The sequence below is a fragment of the Canis lupus genome, chromosome 23 (assembly GCF_048164855.1).
Source record: "Canis lupus baileyi chromosome 23, mCanLup2.hap1, whole genome shotgun sequence".
Lineage (NCBI taxonomy): Eukaryota > Metazoa > Chordata > Mammalia > Carnivora > Canidae > Canis > Canis lupus.
In genome coordinates this window covers 20,161,716-20,180,986 of record NC_132860.1, presented here as the reverse complement: position 1 = coordinate 20,180,986, position 19,271 = coordinate 20,161,716, and the positions used below count along the sequence as shown (strand labels likewise).

Below are 19,271 nucleotides of genomic sequence, written 5' to 3'. Positions count from 1 at the left end.
GATATTTTTTCAACATGATACAACTGAATCTAAGGCTTAAACTGAATTATTTTGATAAACATCTAATATGACTGGCATACATGATTCTAACACCAAAGACATTTCCGGTTTAGATGTCCCACTCATACAAATCTAGGATTAGGCTCTGATAGAAACAACCAATATATCTGGAAGAGTCTTTAATATGGGATCATTCATGACTCAAAGCATTTCATCTTGTAAAATGCCACCAAGGGCAAAATACTTCCCAGTTCATGATATTTTCTCCTGAAAACTTCAAAAACAACAAATTTTTTTATCTTGATATCCCAAATTTCATGCAAACACAAACTATAGGGTAAAAAGGATATTTAACATTTAACTGAAACAAAGTTCTGAGGCTTAAACCAGTCCATAATATTTCTATTGAGTGATTATCCAGCATTTGCTTAAGATTATATACCTCTCAAAAAAAAAAGATTATATACCTCTCTACTATCTTGGATCATCCCTTTTCATTTATACAGCTGACAATCAAACAACATGTGCCAACCACTGCATATTGGAAAATCCATGTAACAACTTTTGAATCCCCTAAAACTTAACTGCTAATAGCATTGTTCACTGGAAACCTTACCAATAAAATGAGCAGTCGATTAACACATATTTTGTATGTGTATTATATACTGTATTCATACAATAAAGTAAGCTAGAGAAAAGAAAATGTTATAAAGAAGATCATAGGAGAAAATACATTCACAGTTCTGTACTGTATAAAAAAATGTGTAAGTGGACCCATGCAGTCCAAATCTGCATTGTTCAAGGGTCAACTATCGATACTTTTTTGCTTTTACAAAGATCTTCCTACGGTAAGTCAAAATCAATGTTCCTGTATCTTGAACTCACGTTCTCTAGTTTGAGTCCTTTAGTCCTATAGGAAAATTTCATTTTCCTATTCCATGACCCTCTGAAGTCAGTTTCTGTATTGGCCCAAATTCAATTCTCACAGCCAATCACTCACTTGTTTCTTTAAAGTTCCTATATCTAACATGCTCAGGCACCCTGTATTCATTCTGGTCATCCTCCTTTGAATGAGCTCATTTTATCCATTGAATCCCCTCTTCCAAAAGCAAAAGAAAATTTAGGGTTTTAGAAATTGGAATTTGCAAACCTGAGGCTGACCCCTCCATGGGCTTAGATGCCTAGAACCACATCTTAGTGTAACTCAACTTCTTTAGCATGGTCCTTCTGCATTTCACTTTAGGTTTGATGAATGCTTAGTACAAGCAATCTGCCTGACAGCCACCTGCTTATTTTCCCCAAGCTTTTAATCAGTCACATGTTTAGATGGAATTAATGTAACTGTTAATTTTTTCTACACTTACCATGGATATGAGTCCAGGAACAACAGATGTCAGGAGTCAGGAACTACTGACTCTACTGTAGTAGACCTCCCCAGTGAAGTAATATCTAGTAGCTAAATTTCTTCTTTCTTTCATTCATGCATCCATGTATTTATTTAAAAACCGTTATGAGTTCTTCTTTGCCAATTTGAATGCCTTTAATGTCTTTTTGTTGTCTGATTGCTGAGGCTAGGACTTCCAGTACTATGTTGAATAGCAGTGGAGAGAGTGGACACCCCTGTCTTGTTCCTGATCTTAGGGGAAAGGCTACCAGTGCTTCCCCATTGAGAATGATATTTGCTGTGGGCTTTTCGTAGATCGCTTTTAAGATGTCAAGGAAAGTTCCCTCTATCCCTACACCCTGAAGAGTTTTGATCAGGAATGGATGCTGTATTTTGTCAAATGCTTTCTCTGCATCTAATGAGAGGATCATATGGTTCTTGGTTTTTCTCTTGCTGATATGATGAATCACATTGATTGTTTTACGAGTATTGAACCAGCCTGGTGTCCCGGGGATAAATCCTACTTGGTCATGGTGAATAATTTTCGTTTTTTTTTAATGATTTTATTTATTTATTCATGATAGTCACAGAGAGAGAGAGAGAGAGAGAGGCAGAGACACAGGCAGAGGGAGAAGCAGGCTCCATGCACTGGGAGCCCGACGTGGGATTCGATCCCGGGTCTCCAGGATCGTGCCCTGGGCCAAAGGCAGGCACCAAACCGCTGCGCCACCCAGGGATCCCCAATTTTCTTAATGTGCTGTTGGATCCTATTGGCTAGTATCTTGTTGAGAATTTTTGCATCCATGTTCATCAGGGATATTGGTCTATAATTCTCCTTTTTGGTGGGGTCTTTGTCTGGTTTTGGAATTAAGGTGATGCTGGCCTCATAGAACGAATTTGGAAGTACTCCATCTCTTTCTATCTTTCCAAACAGCTTTAGTAGTATAGGTATGATTTCTTCTTTAAACGTTTGATAGAATTCCTCTGGGAAGCCATCTGGCCCTGGACACTTGTGTCTTGGGAGGTTTTTGATGACTGCTTCAATTTCCTCCCCGGTTATTGGCCTGTTCAGGTTTTCTATTTCTTCCTGTTCCAGTTTTGGTAGTTTGTGGCTTTCCAGGAATGCGTCCATTTCTTCTAGATTGCCTAATTTATTGGCGTATAGCTGTTCATAATATGTTTTTAAAATCGTTTGTATTTCCTTGCTGTTGGTAGTGATCTCTCCTTTCTCATTCATGATTTTGTTAATTGAAGTCAAACTCTCCCTCTTCGCCGATGACATGATACTCTACATAGAAAACCCAAAAGCCTCCACCCCAAGATTGCTAGAACTCATACAGCATTTTGGTAGCGTGGCAGAATACAAAATCAATGCCCAGAAATCAATGGCATTTCTATACACTAACATTGAGACTGAAGAAAGAGAAATAAAGGAGTCAATCCCATTTACAATTGCACCAAAAAGCATAAGATACCTAGGAATAAACCTAACCAAAGAGGTAAAGGATCTATACCCTCAAAACTATAGAACATTTCTGAAAGAAATTGAGGAAGACACAAAGAGATGGAAAAATATTCCATGCTCATGGATTGGCAGAATTAATATTGTGAAAATGTCCATGTTACCCAGGGGAATTTACACGTTTAAGGCAATCCCTATCAAAATACCATGGACTTTCTTCAGAGAGTTAGAACAAATTATTTGAAGATTTGTATGGAATCAGAAAAGACCCCGAATAGCCAGGGGAATTTTAAAAAAGAAAACCATAGCTGGGGGCATCACAATGCCAGATTTCAGGTTGTACTACAAAACTGTGGTCATCAAGACAGTGTGATACTGGCACAAGAACAGACACATAGATCAATGGAACAGAATAGAGAACCCAGAAGTGGATCCTGAACTTTATGGTCAACTAATATTCGATAAAGGAGGAAAGACTATTCATTGGAAGAAAGACAGTCTCTTCAATAAATGGTGCTGGGAAAATTGGACATCCACATGCAGAAGAATGAAACTAGACCACTCTCTTGCACCATACACAAAGATAAACTCAAAATGGATGAAAGATCTAAATGTGAGACAAGATTCCATCAAAATCCTAGAGGAGAACACAGGCAACACCCTTTTTGAACTTGGCCACAGTAACTTCTCGCAAGATACATACATGAAGGCAAAAGAAACAAAAGCAAAAATGAACTATTGGGAGTTGATCAAGATAAGAAACTTTTGCACAGCAAAGGATACAGTCAACAAAACTCAAAGACAACCTACAGAATGGGAGAAGATATTTGCAAATGACGTATCAGATAAAGGGATAGTTTCCAAGATCTATAAAGAACTTATTAAGCTCAACACCAAAAAAACAAACAATCCAATCATGAAATGGGCAAAAGACATGAACAGAAATCTCACAGACGAAGACATAGACATGGCCAACATGCATATGAGAAAATGCTCTGCATCACTTGCCATCAGGGAAATACAAATCAAAACCACAATGAGATACCACCTCACACCAGTGAGAATGGGGAAAATTAACAAGGCAGGAAACCACAAATGTTGGAGAGGATGTGGAGAAAAGGGAACCCTCTTACACTGTTGGTGGGAATGTGAACTGGTGCAGCCACTCTGGAAAACTGTGTGGAGGTTCCTCAAAGAGTTAAAAATAGACCTGCCCTACGACCCAGCAATTGCACTGTTGGGGATTTACCCCAAAGATACAGGTGCAATGAAACACCGGGACACCTGCACCCCGATGTTTATAGCAGCAATGTCCACAATAGCCAAACTGTGGAAGGAGCCTCGGTGTCCATCGAAAGATGAATGGATACAGAAGATGTGGTCTCTGTATACAATGGAATATTACTCAGCCATTAGAAATGACAAATACCCACCATTTGCTTCAACGTGGATGGAACTGGAGGGTATTATGCTGAGTGAAGTAAGTCAATTGGAGAAAGACAAACAGTGTATGTTTTCACTCATTTGGGGAATATAAATAATAGTGAATGGGAATATAAGGGAAGGGAGAAGAAATGTGTGGGAAATATCAGAAAGGGATAAAGAACATAAAGACTCCTAACTCTGGGAAAGGAACTAGGGGTGGTGGAAGGGGAGGAGGGCGGGGGGGTGGTGGTGAGTGGGTGACGGGCACTGAGGGGGACACTTGATGGGACGAGAACTGGGTGTTATCCTGTATGTTGGTAAATTGAACACCAATAAAAAATTAATTTATTAAAAAAAAAACGTTATGAGCTCTTTTTCATTTTCTCTCATCTGACTCTAATTGTATCCAATATACCCCGAGCAATAGCTGACACATTATGTGTTTCAATACACATTTTTGCATTTGTTACTATTTTTAAATTTACTGGAGCTGGACCACAATAGACAAATTCTAATCTGGGGTGTGAAGATCAGAGAAAACTTTGATATAAGCAGCATGTGCTACTTGTGTTATAGACAAGGACAAAACACTAATAGGTGAAAATGCTGATTAGGCTGCCCATGATGATCTAAATGATACTGTTTAAGCAACAGGAAGAAAAATAAGGAAATGTAAACTGAAAATTTGGACATTAACTTAGAGAAGTCTGGCCATGAAGAAGAAAGAAGAAAGAAGGTATGGCTGAGAAAGTTGAATTGTGAACTTTATAAAAAATTTTAGATTCCTTGGTCATTTTCCCCTTTTCGTTGAAGATTTAACCCCGTAGGTCACTGTCACTTCCCCAACACACTACTCCTGTTATAGATCTTAGGTTTTCTAATTTTCACATAAAAAAATATTCAATGATTCTGCATTCACAGAATTCCTTGATCTTCATTCTTCCAATGAACTCAGCCATCCACACCATGGTCATATTTTTAATATTGCTATTACCAATAGTTGCCATCCCCACTCCAAATTCTGAAACCACAGAATCCTGAGCAAAATAAAATGGGTACAGTTTTCAGGCACTAAGTTCTGAGATGGTTTTATTATACAGCAGTGGATAACCAAAATGCTGAGAGAATTATGCTCCCATTCATTCCATCAAAATAGATGGTGTTGGGACTTTTTCACACTACTAATAAAATCTATGACCTCTCTCAAAACAAACCAAAACAAAACCCTCAACACATGTTATCTCTCTTGCTATGGAGGGAGACAAGAAATAATCTGCCAGAAAGCTTCTAAAGAAAATATTTCCTATATACACCCCAAAATAATAATAAAATAATATGTAGATAAGGGTTCTAGATTGCAAGTAGGAAAGACCCACTATGAGTGATTTAAGTTAAAAGGAAAAATATTGAAATAATGGTAATTCTGGTCCTGCAGCCAAAACCACAGGCCAAAATCAGATAGAATGGGTGTGATGACAACGTCGCTACCACTCAGCACTAGATGGCGCACGTCGCTCTGCCAACACCATCAGCCCAGGCTCCGCTGCTGGAGCTGCTGCTTCACTGAGGCTGGAAATTGGGCTGTTGGTGCTTCCTCTGCCCCTGAAAGAAAAAGACAAAGGAAATTGTGTGCTGACCAACACTAGGTCAGTCAGGTGATCCAGGAGAACAGCAATAGTGATCACGTGGGTAGTATGTGCCCTCGAGATGATGTGATGGAGATAGTACTTTATCTTTGTGACCTCCCTCTCCTAAACCCATAAACTCAGTCGAATCATGAGAACACCAGACAAATCTAATAGGTCGGCTTCCTATAAAATATGTGATCAGTACTCTTTAAATCTAGAATGGTCAGCAAAACACAAGTCTGAGAACCTGTCACAGCCAAGAGGATCTTAAGGAGAGATGCCCAGTAAATGTAATATGGCATCCTGTGTGGGATCCTGGATCAGAAAAGGGATATAAGGGAAAAGAGAAGAAAAAAAAAAGATTGGGGACACCTGAGTGGCCCTGTCAGTTAAGCGTCTGCCTTTGGCTCAGGTCATTATCTCGGGGTCTGGGACCAAGCCCCATGTGGGCCTCCCTGCTCAGGGGGGAGTCTGCTTCTCCCTCTACCCCTCCCCCCCACACTCCTGCTGTCTCTCTCAAATGAATACATCAACTCTTTAAAGGAAAGAAAGAAATCCAAATGAAGTATGAATTTTGGTTAATACTGTATCAGTAGGGGGCTTGGTGGCTAAGTCACTTGGGTGTTTGACTCTTGGATTCAGCCCAGGTCATGATTTCAATATGTTCAGGTGGTGGGATTATTCCCCATTTGGGGTTCCACTTCCCCCTAGGCACTTCCCCCTAGGCACTTCCCCCTGCTGCCTCTCAAATAAATAAATAAATAAATAAATAAATAAATCTTAAAATCATGGGATATCAATGTTGATTTTCTTTTTTTTCTTTAAGATTTAATTCATTTATTCATGAGAGACACAGAGAGAGAGAGAGAGGCAGGGACACAGGCAGAGGGAGAAGCAGGCTCCATGGAGGGAGCCAGATGTGGGACTCCATCCTGGGTCTCCAGGATCAGGCCCTGGACTGAAGGCGGTACCAAACCATTGAGCCACCTGGGCTGCCCTCAATGTTGATTTTCTTAATTGTAACAAATACAATAATAATAATGTAAGATGTCAGTAATAAGGGAAAGTGTCATATGAACACTCTGGGTGTTCTCAGTTTCTATATGCCTAAAACTGATCTAAAAAAATAAAGTTTATTTTTAAAAAACAACAGAGACGGCTTGTTCTTGCTTTTTCATGTCACTAGAGCTACTTCAGAATGTAGACTGCGTGACTCCACCTTGCAAGCTAACCATAGCCGCAGTGAAGACAAGAAACTGAATTTCAGATGTATTCAGCTTGTAAGATGGGAGACAGGCTCCAACTAGCCCAAGACACACAGAAGACCATAAATGTGGAAAGGCAACCCAAATGACCAGAAGCCAAAAACTGACATATGGCCATTACACATGGCCTGTGAAACCAAATACCGCTTCTCCTCTCCCTCTTCTCTCCTCTCACTCCAACCTTGCCCCTCCCGTTTCATGCTTTCTCTCTCTCAAACAAAAAAATAAAATCTTATAAAATATAGTGTCCTCTTCTGATTGTGTTTACTAATATAATGCAACTGCTAGTACACTATCTGCCACAAATTAGATTCTCAATAAGAATTTGCTGAAAGAATATTAGTGTAGGAAGCGTATTGTCTCAAGTCTAGCTTTCTCACCATTTTTAAAAAGTTATATTAATTTATTTTACATAGAGGCCAGAAGCAGGGGGAGTGGCAGTCAGAGAGGGAAGAGGCTCTCCACCCCTAGGATCACAGCCAGAGCCCAAGAAAGATACTAAATCAACTGAGCCACCCAGGTGCCCCTGTACTTTTTATTAAATAAATACAGATGGGTCCATATTGGAAGATCTGGTTTTCATGATGCTAGAAGGAAATGGAGTTTGTAGCAATCAATTGCATGCATCTCAAGGATCAAGTCCCAGAGAGCTTGAGAGTCCTTCACCTGAACAATGAACGTCATATATTGAGGGAAACCTTACAAGATTGTTCCATTAAAAAAATCTGGACCTTTAGTGAAGTGACTGAAACCAAAAATTATCTTGTTCAATTAGATAGCGGACTCAGGGCTTCAGGGGACCTTTGAGGGCACATGGTCAGAAACCTCATATCTATGAGAAGTTGGAGAGAAGGTCTGGGTGTTCTCTGTCCTCCTTTGTGCCTCTTCCATTTCCCTGTTCTCACTGGGTTTTGAGCCTGTTTCCTGGCAATACTTACAAGTTAAAATATAAATTTTGCCTGGCTACATTATTATGACTTTCATAAAGGTCAGCCTCATTACAAACAATTCATAGCACACACCCTACCCCCAATCTTGGAAAATATCATTGAGTGAACAGCAGTGATCTGAGTAAGAAGTGATCTGAGCTTGGAGCTTAGCTTTGCCAGATTTTAGTTGCAACAAATTGGGGATGCTAATCTCCACCTTACAGTGTTTTGTGGTGATGAGTGAGATGCTACGTATAATGTGCTTAAGACAGTAGTGAGCACAGAGGAGGTTAGCAAAAAGCTCCTAGTTCCCCTTTTGTTTTACCTTGATGAATTCATGGTCTAGATTTAAACTCTGTGACTGATTCTGTGGAGTCTTCCTCTGGGCCTCAAGCCAGGACCTTCTTTTAGTGTTTTCTCGTTTTCTCTTCGTTTCTGCAATGTCATCCCCCATAGCCTCAAGTATCATCCACCCAGAACAGACACAAAGTGTACACCTCTGGCCTCAGACCCCAATAAACTGTGGACCCCTGGTCCATCTGCCTATTTGATAATGCTTCTTGGATGACCCAGAGTTATCTTGTACTTAACAAGCCCAAACTGAACTCACCATACTTCCGTGAGACTTTTTACTTGGATGGAAACCAGAATGAATGCGTGAATCGATTAATCAGGGACCACCATGTTTTATACATCCCAGTATATTTTCGAAATTCTGCCTTGTTTGGTCCCACGCTAATAGGGTGGGGTTGATGCGGAGAAGGTGAGGATTTGCGGCAGTTAACATGGGTGGGACTGGGGAAGCTAAGAATATATGCCAGGCCTCTCCCTGCACCTCAACCTCACCTCCACCCTCACTGTGGCCTGCTGCCGCCCACTCCCAGCCCCCTGGTTGGACAGCCTTCTACGGGTGGGTGGGGCCTAGGGAAAGGCTGGCCTGGAGATGGGGCGGGGCCTGGGGATAGGAGTGGGCGGGGCTTTATGTGGGGCGGGGCCTGAGACGAGGAGGGGCGGGGCCTGCTGTTTGGGGGCGGGACCTGGAGCTGGGGAGGGGCGGGGTCTTCTCAGGTGGCCTGGGGCCGCGGGGGCCGCTGGGGGCTCCTTCCAGGGCTGGTGCGCGTGCGCGCGCCCGGGGGCGGGGTCGGGGGGGCGCCTGGGCTTCTGGGACTCGCAGGACCCGGGCGGCGCGGAAGGGCGGGCTGTGCCCTGCTGCTTGGCTCGGGCGTCAGTGCCCACGCCGGCTGCCCCCGCCCGGAGCCGCACGGCCTCCGCGGCTGCCGTCGCCCCTGGCGCCCGGGCGGACGGAACGGAGCCCTGCCGGGAGCCGCGCCCAGGGACCACCGGCTCGGTGGCGGTGAGGACGCGCTGTGCGGCGCGGGGAGCCCCGCTGCGGCGCGTCCGCGGGTTGGGGCGCGCGCCCCGCAGTGTGTGCGGGACCCCGGGGGGCGCGGGCGGCGGGGAGGCGCGGGCTGCAGGAGGAGGGGTGCGCGCCGGAGCCCGGGGAGCCGCGTGCGGCGCCGCCTCTCCGCCCTGCTGCGGGGGCGGCCTGCGGGCCTCGGGCGGCTGGCGGGGGTGCTTGGGGGCCGGGGTGACGGGGCTGGCTGCGTCGACTGCAGACGCGGTGGGAAGTCTGCATCCCACTGGCCTTCTTCCCAGTCATCCCTGACCTCCCGCCAGTGCGGACGCTTCGAGGCGTCTTTCTCGGTTTCAGACGCTCCGTGTGCACCGGGCCCTCTGCGCCCCTCTCCCTGCGCCAGGCGCGAAGGGGTTTTACCTAGGCCACTGCCTATCAGCTCTTTAGTTGACATGTAAACTTGCTCTACGAAACAACCTCTTCCCCCACAGAAAGTACCTTGCGCATGATTGGCACCTGTTGAGTCCTCGGTGCTAGAAAATCCCTTGAACATCCCTGTGGCCCCTGGTTCAGTGCCCTGGATTCCCGCCGCCTGCGCCTGTCGCGCCCTCCGTGTCCGTGGGCCTGGCTCGCACTCGAAGCTCCCTCGCTCCTGCCACCGCCGTCCTGAGAGGCGGCCGTTCACTGCAGAGGTTAAACTCCGACCCTTCTTGGCTTTGCTCGCCCCAGTTCATCGCTTACACAGCGCGAGGCTGCTCGCAGTCTCAGCCGTACGCTGACCTTCTGTCGTCCAACGGCTCCTTTTCTGGACTCTTCACTGCAAGCAGGTCCTCCTGAACGTCTCCGACCTTCAGGTTCCTTAATTATTGATACCGACTGAGTTATTAATTTATATTTTCAGCCTATCCATTCCCACTATATTCTGTTGCTTTTTCTCACTTGCAGTTTTCTCACTTGCACTTGCAGTTGACTCATTCTTGTTTAGGAACTTAAACAAGTACGTATGTAAGGCTTTGACATCGCCTAACAGTGGAACTTGATCTGTTCTCTATAGATTCTGATGTGTGATTTTTTTTTTAAAGATTTTATTTATTTATTCGTGAGAGGCAGAGAGAGAGAGAGGCAGAGGGAGAAGCAGGCTCCATGCAGGGAGCCTGACATGGGACTCATTCCCGGACTCCAGGATCACGTCCTGGGCCAAAGGCAGGAGCTAAACTGCCGAGCCATCCAGGGATTCCCCCCAATTATTTTTTTTTTATTGGTGTTCAGTTTGCCAACGTATAGCATAACACCCAGTGCTCAGCCCATCAAGTGCCCCCCTCAGTGCCCATTACCCAGTCACCCCCACCCCCCACCCACCTCCTTTTCCACCACCCCTTGTTCATCTCCCAGAGTTAGGAGTCTCTCATGTTCTGTCTCCCTCTCTGATGTTTCCCTCTCATTTTCTCTCCTTTTCCCTTTATTACCTTTCACTATATTTTATATTCCCTAAATGAATGAGACCATATGTTTCTCCTTCTCCGATTGACTTACTTCACTCATGATGTGTGATGTTTTTATTGTTTTGAATTTGAGTGGTATTTTAGAAGCAAAGTTTAAATTTCAAATTAGTTGAGAATGTTTTTTCTGTTTCTGTTAAATTCTAGTTTTCATTCTAATAATAAAGGTGGTCTCTACAACTGGTAGATACTTTTTATTTGAGGATTTTTGTAACTTAAAATATAGTAGCCTGGAGGGTATTATGCTGAGTGAAGTAAGTCAGTCGGAGAAGGACAAACATTGTATGTTCTCATTCATTTGGGGAATATAAATAATAGTGAAAGGGAATATAAGGGAAGGGAGAAGAAATGTGTGGGAAATATCAGAAAGGGAGACAGAACGTAAAGACTGCTAACTCTGGGAAACGAACTAGGGGTGAGAGAAGGGGAGGAGGGTGGGGGGTGGGAGTGAATGGGTGACGGGCACTGGGGGTTATTCTGTATGTTAGTAAATTGAACACCAATAAAAAATAAATTAAAAAAATATATAGTAGCTTTTGTAAACATTTTCAAAAGTGCTTGAGTAGAACTTACATTGTAGGGCCGCTTGGGTGGCTCAGTTGGTTAAGTGCCTGCCTTAAGCTCAGGTCATGATCCCAGGGTCCTGGGATGGAGCCCCATATGTGTTTCATTGCTTTGCAGGTAGCCTCCTTCTCCCTCTCCCTCTCTGCTACTCTTTCTGCTTGTTTTTTTTTTTTTTTTTTAAGGATTTTATTTATTCCTTAGAGACACACACACACACACACAGAGGCAGAGACACAGGCAAAGGGAGAAGCAGGCTTCATGCAGGGAACCTGATGTGGGACTCAATCCTGGGTCTCCAGGATCAGGCCCTGGGCTGAAGGCAGTGCTAAACCGCTGAGCCACCAGGGCTGTCCGGTGCTCTTTCTGCTTGTTCTCTTTGTCAAATAATTTAAAAAAAGAATCTTATTTTAAAAAGTGCTATCTCGTTTTATATATCACACTTAAATACATTTTGCATATCTACTATATTGTTACTTAATTTTAGTTTATCTTGCTAAGGATTTAGAAAGTTGCCATAATCTCTGCTGTTTCTAGCATCTCATTGTTGATTTCATCTTTCGTTTTCTGAGGAATATGTGATAAATATATTCCAATTATGTCATTTGGTACATTTAGCAAGCCATATTTCAGCATAATTTGGTCATTTAATGTTTTATTTTTGTCTGGTATAATGCATTTGTGCTTTTTAATTCATTGTATTTCTGTGCATTGTTTATACTTGGCCTTTGGAAGATCTCCCAGAGTAGATGCCCATTAGGAAACCAATCTACTGATACAACAGAAGTAAAAATTGGTATGACCCTCTGGAATAGTCACCCTAATGCTTAAGTATGAACAGAAAACTAAGAAAACTAAACTACTTATTTATAAATAAATAAAATCTTTAAAAAATAAATATAATTAAATAAAACTCACCTCTCTGTAGTAAACCTGGGCATAGAAATGAGAGTGGGGTGGAACACTTGATTTTCATCATAAAAGTTCTCATATGCTTTTGATCATTTTTCTTTTTGCCATATGCATGGATCACTTTGAGTTGAAAAAATTTCTCTATAATTTTAATTTGCTTTACACCATAAAATGTTGTTCTCCCTTTACCTCAGCATTTCGGGAGAGACTGTTAGGTTTGTCTGTCATATCATTGGTTCAGTGAAGTGTCCCTTTTGTTCTTTACTCCTTCCAATCAAGGTTGTCAGTCTCTTAATCCATTTTGATATTTATCTTAATCTCCTCTTGTTTTACCAAATGACTCCCTAATTCTGTTCTACAAATTTACCATGCATCCTTTTGAATATGAATACATCAGGCAAGTGTCTTTAATATCTTAAATAAAATTTTTATTTTATCATTTCAGATTTACAGAAAAATTGAGAATATAGTGCAAAGGATTCCCACATACCCCACACTCATTTCCCCTATTAGTAACAAATTAGTACGGTACATTTGTTGCAGTCAGTGAAATAATATAGACATGTTAACTGAAGTCCATACTTTAATCATACTTCTTTGATTTTTACCTAATGACCTTTATCTGATCCAGGATCCCACCCAGGATGCCACATTACATTAAGTTGTCATATGTCCTTAGGCTCCTCTTGGCTGTGACAGTTTCTGAGACTTGCTTTTAATGACCTTCACAGTTTTGAGGAGTACTAGTCAGGTATAGTATGGGAAGCCCATCTATTAGCATTTGTCTGTTAGAATTTTTCTCATAATTAGACTGGGGTTATGGGTCTGGGAGAGGAAAATCACAGAGATAAAGTGCTGTTTCTACCACATCATCTCAAAGGTACATACTGCCAGCGTGACCTGTCATTATTAATATTAACTTTGATCACATGGCTGATATATATTTTTCAGCTTTCTCCACTATAAATTTACTCTTTTCCCCTCCTCCATATATACTCTTCCAAAGGGATTCACTATGCAGAGCCCAAACTCAAGGGACAGAGTTATGCTCCACTTCCTGGAAGGCTGAGTATCTACATAAATATTTGGAATTCTTCTGCATGAGAGATTGGTCTATTCTTCCCTATTTATTGATTGATTCAGTCAGTCATATATATCTATATTGCTTATGAGTATTAATTTTATGATTTAGGTTATTGCTCATATTGTTTCAGCTTTGGCCCCTGGGAGTTCTCTCACTTGACTCCTGGACGTATATGACATGATCCAGTACATGTGTTTTTGTTTTTGAGCTCTTATTTAGTTTTGTTTTTTTTTTTTTAAGATTTTATTTATTTATTCATGAGAGAGAGAGAGAGAGAGGCAGAGACACAGGTAGAGGGAGAAGCAGGCTCCATGCAGGGAGTCTGACGTGGGACTTGATCCTGGGTCTCCAGGACCAGGCCCTGGGCTGAAGGCAGTGCTAAACTGCTGAGCCACCCGGGCTGCCCTCTTATTTAGTTTCTAATACTTCAAGATGCTCCAGCGTATATCTTTTGCTCCAGTTCTAGAATAAGCCGTTTCTCTATAGAGCCTTGGTTCCTTGTATTACATTAAAAAACGAAATCTGGGAACTAAGTGTTGTTGCTTCTGGGATGTTCTTGCTTCTAGGTCCACTCAGCTGACAGAGCAAGGAAATATATGTGTGTATACCAACCCCTGTATATACAAATATCTATAAGTACTTCTGTATGTAACCACTTTTACCTGTATTAAGCTAAATATAGGTTCATATTGATATTTCCAACTCTAATTCATTACTGCCTGGGTCATTCTTATTTCCTTCCCTTGATTATCTGTAAACTACTGAAACATGGAGAAACCTGCCTCTCATCATCTGCGATCCACTTATTGTTCAGTATAGCAGTATCAGAATTGTTAACCTATACCTCCATAGGAATTAACTTTATCAACAGAGTACAGTGCTACTGTATATTTTCCTCTGCCTTTAGTCTTACAGATTCCACTCATTTCCATACTTCTATTTTTTTCTTCAGAAAGTTGCATTCTAAAATGTTTTTTTCTGGAGATCCCTGGGTGGCGCAGCGGTTTGGCACCTGCCTTTGGCCCAGGGCGCGATCCTAGAGACACGGGATCGAATCCCATGTCGGGCTCCCGGTGCATGGAGCCTGCTTCTCCCTCTACCTATGTCTCTGCCCCCCCCCCCCTCTCTCTCTCTCTCTCTGTGTGACTATCATAAATAAATAAAAAATAAAATAAATATATAAAAATAAAATAAAATGTTTTTTTCCTTTGACTTTTTTGAGCATTGTGCATTTTTCCTTCTATACTGTCTTTTCATAGGTCTCCATATATTGTTCTCTCCCTCTGTCTACTAATCCATATTTGAATGTTGAGTGGTCTTTTAAGTAGACATTGCCAACAGATGAGGTCAGGAAATACTTTTGTGAACAAACTTTTGGCCAATCTGTAAGATCTGCTAATAAGCAGACCTATACATGTATAGATAATAGTCTATTGAGTGCTGTGTCTGGGTTTTTAATGGTTGTTATATGATTCCAATAAAACACAATGGAAAGTATTGAAAATTGATACTTTGCCCATTGCTTCAGGCTTTTTTTTTTCCTAAACCTTTGACGCCTTTACCCATTTCTCCCACCTGCCACCCTTCTCCAGCAAGCACCAATTTGTTTTTTGAGCTTGTCTTTTTGTTTGTTTTGTAAGATTACACATATAGGAGAGATCATACAGTATTTTTTTTCTCTGACTTTAGTTCACTTATCATAATGACCTCAAAGTTCATCCATGTTGTTGCCAGTGGTAGGATTTTATTCTTTTTATGGCTGAATAATATTTCTGTGAGTGTGTGTGTGTGTGTGTGTGTGTGTGTAGATAAACATCTTTATCCATTCATCTCTTGATGGACACTTAGGTTGTTTTTATATCTTGGCTATTATAAATGTGCAATGAACATGAGGGTGCATATATCTTTCCCCATTAGTGTTTCCATTTTCTTTGGATAGATGCCTAGAAGTGGAGTTGCTGGATCATAGGGTAGTTCTATTTTAATTTTTTAAGGATCCTCCATTCTGTTTTCCACAGTGATTGCACCAAGTGACACCACCATCAACAGAGCACAAGGGTTCTCTTTTCTCCACACCCTCAGCAACACTTGTTATGTCTTGTCTTTTTCATAATAATCATTCTAACAGTTATGGGGTGATACCTTATTGTGGTTTGATTTGCATATGCTTGATGATTATTGATGTTGAACATCTTTTTATATATCTGTTGGCCATCTGCATATCTTCTTTGGAAAAACATTCAAATCTCTTCTCTGGAAAAATAGTCAAATCTTATGTCTTTAAAACATTGTTTTTTGTTATTGTGTGAGTTCTTTATATATTTTGGGTATTAATCTCTTATCAGATATATGATTTGCAAATATATCTGCAAATCAATCATGTGATATACCACATTAAGAAAATGAAAAAAATCCTGTCATTTCAATAGATGCAGAAAAAGCACTTGACAAAATTCAACATCCACTTATAATGATAAACTCTCAACAAAATGGATATTGAGTGCTTATTATCTGCCAAGAAGTGAATGGGTGTTCTTTTAATCCCTATAATTCAGTCAGATGGGTATTGTTATATCCACGTTACGGTTGAGAAAACTCAAGGTTTGGTAAAATAATTTGTTTAAGTTTATACATGTAGTAACTAGTACAGCTGGGATTTAACCTCAGGTCAGTAGGACTCTAAAGTATGTACTCTTAGTCACTGTATATTCTCTATAGCAGGGTTTCTTTCTTTGGAATTACTGACACTTTGGACTGGATAAGTCTATGTTTAGAGCATTGTCTTGTGTATTTTAGGATGTTTAGCAGGATTCCTGGGCTTCTCTCACTAGATGCATGTAATAGCCCCCCAGCCGTGACAGCCAGAACTGTCTCCAGACATTGTCAGATTTCCCCTGGTACCAAATGTCCCCGGAAAACCACTGGCTTAGAGATGGGTAATAAAAGTGAACCCTGAAAGTTGAATTACATCCAGACTGGGAGAATTGTAAATTGGATAGAAAGCTGTATCTGAACTTCTCTGAATGTAATGACTCTCATAATTGGGCAAGCTTTTGGGGGAATGCTGAGTACTCTGCTCTTAAAGTTTTTAAAAGATACTGGCTCTTATGGGAAGGCTTTTCAGTCAGTATGCTTTCTGCACAAGATGTGGATCTCTTCATTTGGCTATACTCTATGAGGACTCCCACAGAAGAACAGTGCTAGTTACTCTGCTAGTAAGCTGTGTTTTCTGTCCAGTGGCCTTCTGAACAAACTAGTGCCAAATACAGCCCATGTAGTCTTGTGTGTCTACATGTTTAGTTGAGCCTATAACCTCCCTGGTGGACATTGCAGATTGGCCCATAGTGAGTCCTAACAAATGAAAACTCCTAATCATTATAGTCTGGGAATGCACTTTTTTTTTAATTGAGGTAAAATTAATATACAGTATTAGTTTTAGTATTCAACATATTGATTCTACAGTTCTATACAGTACTTAAAATGACCACCATGATAAGTGTAGTCGATTGTACATATATTGTACACAAGTGACAATAACATCTGTCATCATGTGTTATTATGATATTATTACCTATATTCCCTATGCTGTACTTTTCATCTCTGTGACTTATTTTATAACTGAAGTTTTTTCACATCCCCCCACCCACCTGTACTCTGGCAGTACCAATTCTCTATAGTTAAGAGTCTATTTGGTTTGTTTGTTTGCTCATTTATTTTAGTTTTTAGATACCACATGTAAATGAAATTTTGTTTTTTTTTCTGTCTTATTTTCACTTAGCATAATACCCTCCAGATCCATCCATGTTGTTGCAAATACAAGATCTCATTGTTTTTTATGACTAATATTCAATTGTACATGTATACTACCTCTCCTTTATACATTCATCTTGTGTTATTTCCGTATCTTAGCTATTGTGAATAATTCAATAAACATAGGGGTACATATATCTTTTCAAATTAGTGTCTTCATTTTCTTTGGCTAAATACCCAATGGTGAAATTACTGGGTCATATGGTATTTCTATTTTTAATTTTTTGACAGACCTCCATACTGTTTTCCATAGTGGTTGCACCAGCTGACATTCCCACCAATAGTACACAAGATTCCCTTTTCTCTACATTCTTAACAACACTTGTTATTTCTTGCCTTTTTTATACTAACCATTTTCTGACAGGTATGAAATGATAGCTCATTGTGGTTTTATTTTGCATTTCCTGACGATTAGTGATGTTGAGCATCTTTTCATGTACCTGTTTGCCATCTGTATATATTTGGGAAAATGTCTATTCAGTTCCTTTTCCCATTTTTTAAAAATATTCTGTTTATTTATTCATGAAAGACACAGAGATAGAGGCAGAGACACAGGCAGAGGGAGAAACAGGCTCCATGCAGGGAGCCCAATGTGGGACTCAATCCTTGCACTCCAGGATCATGCCCTGAGCTGAAGGCAGACAGACGCTCAACCACTGAGCCACCTAGGCGTCCCTCTTCTTCCCATTTTTTAATTGAAGTGTGATGTGATATGCGTGTGTGTGTGTGTGTTGAGTTGTATAAGTTCCTTATATATTTTGGATATTAAATACTTATCAGATACGTCATTTTCAAAAATATTCTCCCATTCAGTAGGTTGCCTTTTTGTTTTGTTGATGCTTTCCTTCACTGTGCAAAAGGTCTTTATTTTGATGTAGTCCCAGTAGTTTATTTTTGCTTTTGTTTCTCTTGTCTGAGAAGATATATCCATAAATATGTTGCTAAGGTTGATGTCGAGGGATTACTGCCTATATTTCTTTTAGGAGTTTTATGGCTTCAGGTCTCATATTTAGATCTTTAAATCCATTTTGAGTTTATTTTTGTATATGGTATAAGAAAGTGGCCCATTTGCATTATTTTGCATGTAGCTGTCCAATTTTCCAGCACCATTTATTGAAAAGACTGTCCTTTCTTCATTGTGTATTCTTACCTCCTTTGTCATAGATTAATTGATCATATAGATATGGGTTTCTTTTTTTTTTTTTTTTTCAAATTTGTTTTGTTTTTATATATTCTTTTTAATTTTTATTTTTGGAAGTAATACATGTAGAACTTAAAAAGTAATATACTAGTAAAAGATTTGTTCTGAAATACAGTAATCCCTTGATCTATTCTGGAGAAAGTTCCATGTGCGCTTGAGAAGAATGTGTATTCAGTTGAGTTTGGATGTAAAGTTCTGTAGATATCTGTGAAATCCATCTGGTCCAGTGTATCATTTAAAGCTCTCGTTTCTTTGGAGATGTTTTGCTTAGAAGACCTATCGAGTATAGAAAGAGCTAGATTGAAGTCACCAAGTATAAGTGTATTATTATCTAAGTATTTCTTCACTTTGGTTAATAATTGATTTATATATTTGGCAGCTCCCACATTCGGAGCATATATATTGAGGATTGTTAAGTCCTCTTGTTGAATAGATCCTTTAAGTATGATATAGTGTCCCTCTTCATCTCTCACTACAGTCTTTGGGGTAAATTTTAGTTTATCTGATATAAGGATGGCTACCCCTGCTTTCTTTTGAGGACCATTCGAATGGTAAATGGTTCTCCAACCTTTTATTTTCAGGCTGTAGGTGTCCTTCTGTCTAAAATGAGTCTCTTGTAGACAGCAAATAGATGGGTCCTGCTTTTTTATCCAGTCTGAAACCCTGCGCCTTTTGATGGGGTCATTAAGCCCGTTCACATTCAGAGTTACTATTGAGAGATATGAGTTTAGTGTCATCATGATATCTATTCAGTCTT

The 19,271-nt window shown here is 40.7% G+C and overlaps 1 protein-coding gene across 6 annotated transcripts in view; it reads left to right on the top strand.

The window, feature by feature from the left end:
- The window catches only part of ZNF215 (zinc finger protein 215), a 113,850-nt gene that overhangs the window by 62,326 nt on the left and 32,253 nt on the right, over window positions 1-19,271 (top strand). For 2 of the 6 annotated variants that reach the window (XM_072794241.1, XM_072794243.1), the window contains exon 1: window positions 9,690-10,301. The exons of 1 other annotated variant lie outside the window; for it this stretch is intronic. The gene's annotated coding sequence lies outside the window, so the exon portion shown is untranslated. Of the gene's footprint in view, window positions 1-9,307; window positions 9,448-9,687; window positions 10,302-19,271 lie in introns of those variants that run through there. 3 more of the 6 variants (XM_072794237.1, XM_072794238.1, XM_072794239.1) reach the window with 3 other exon arrangements.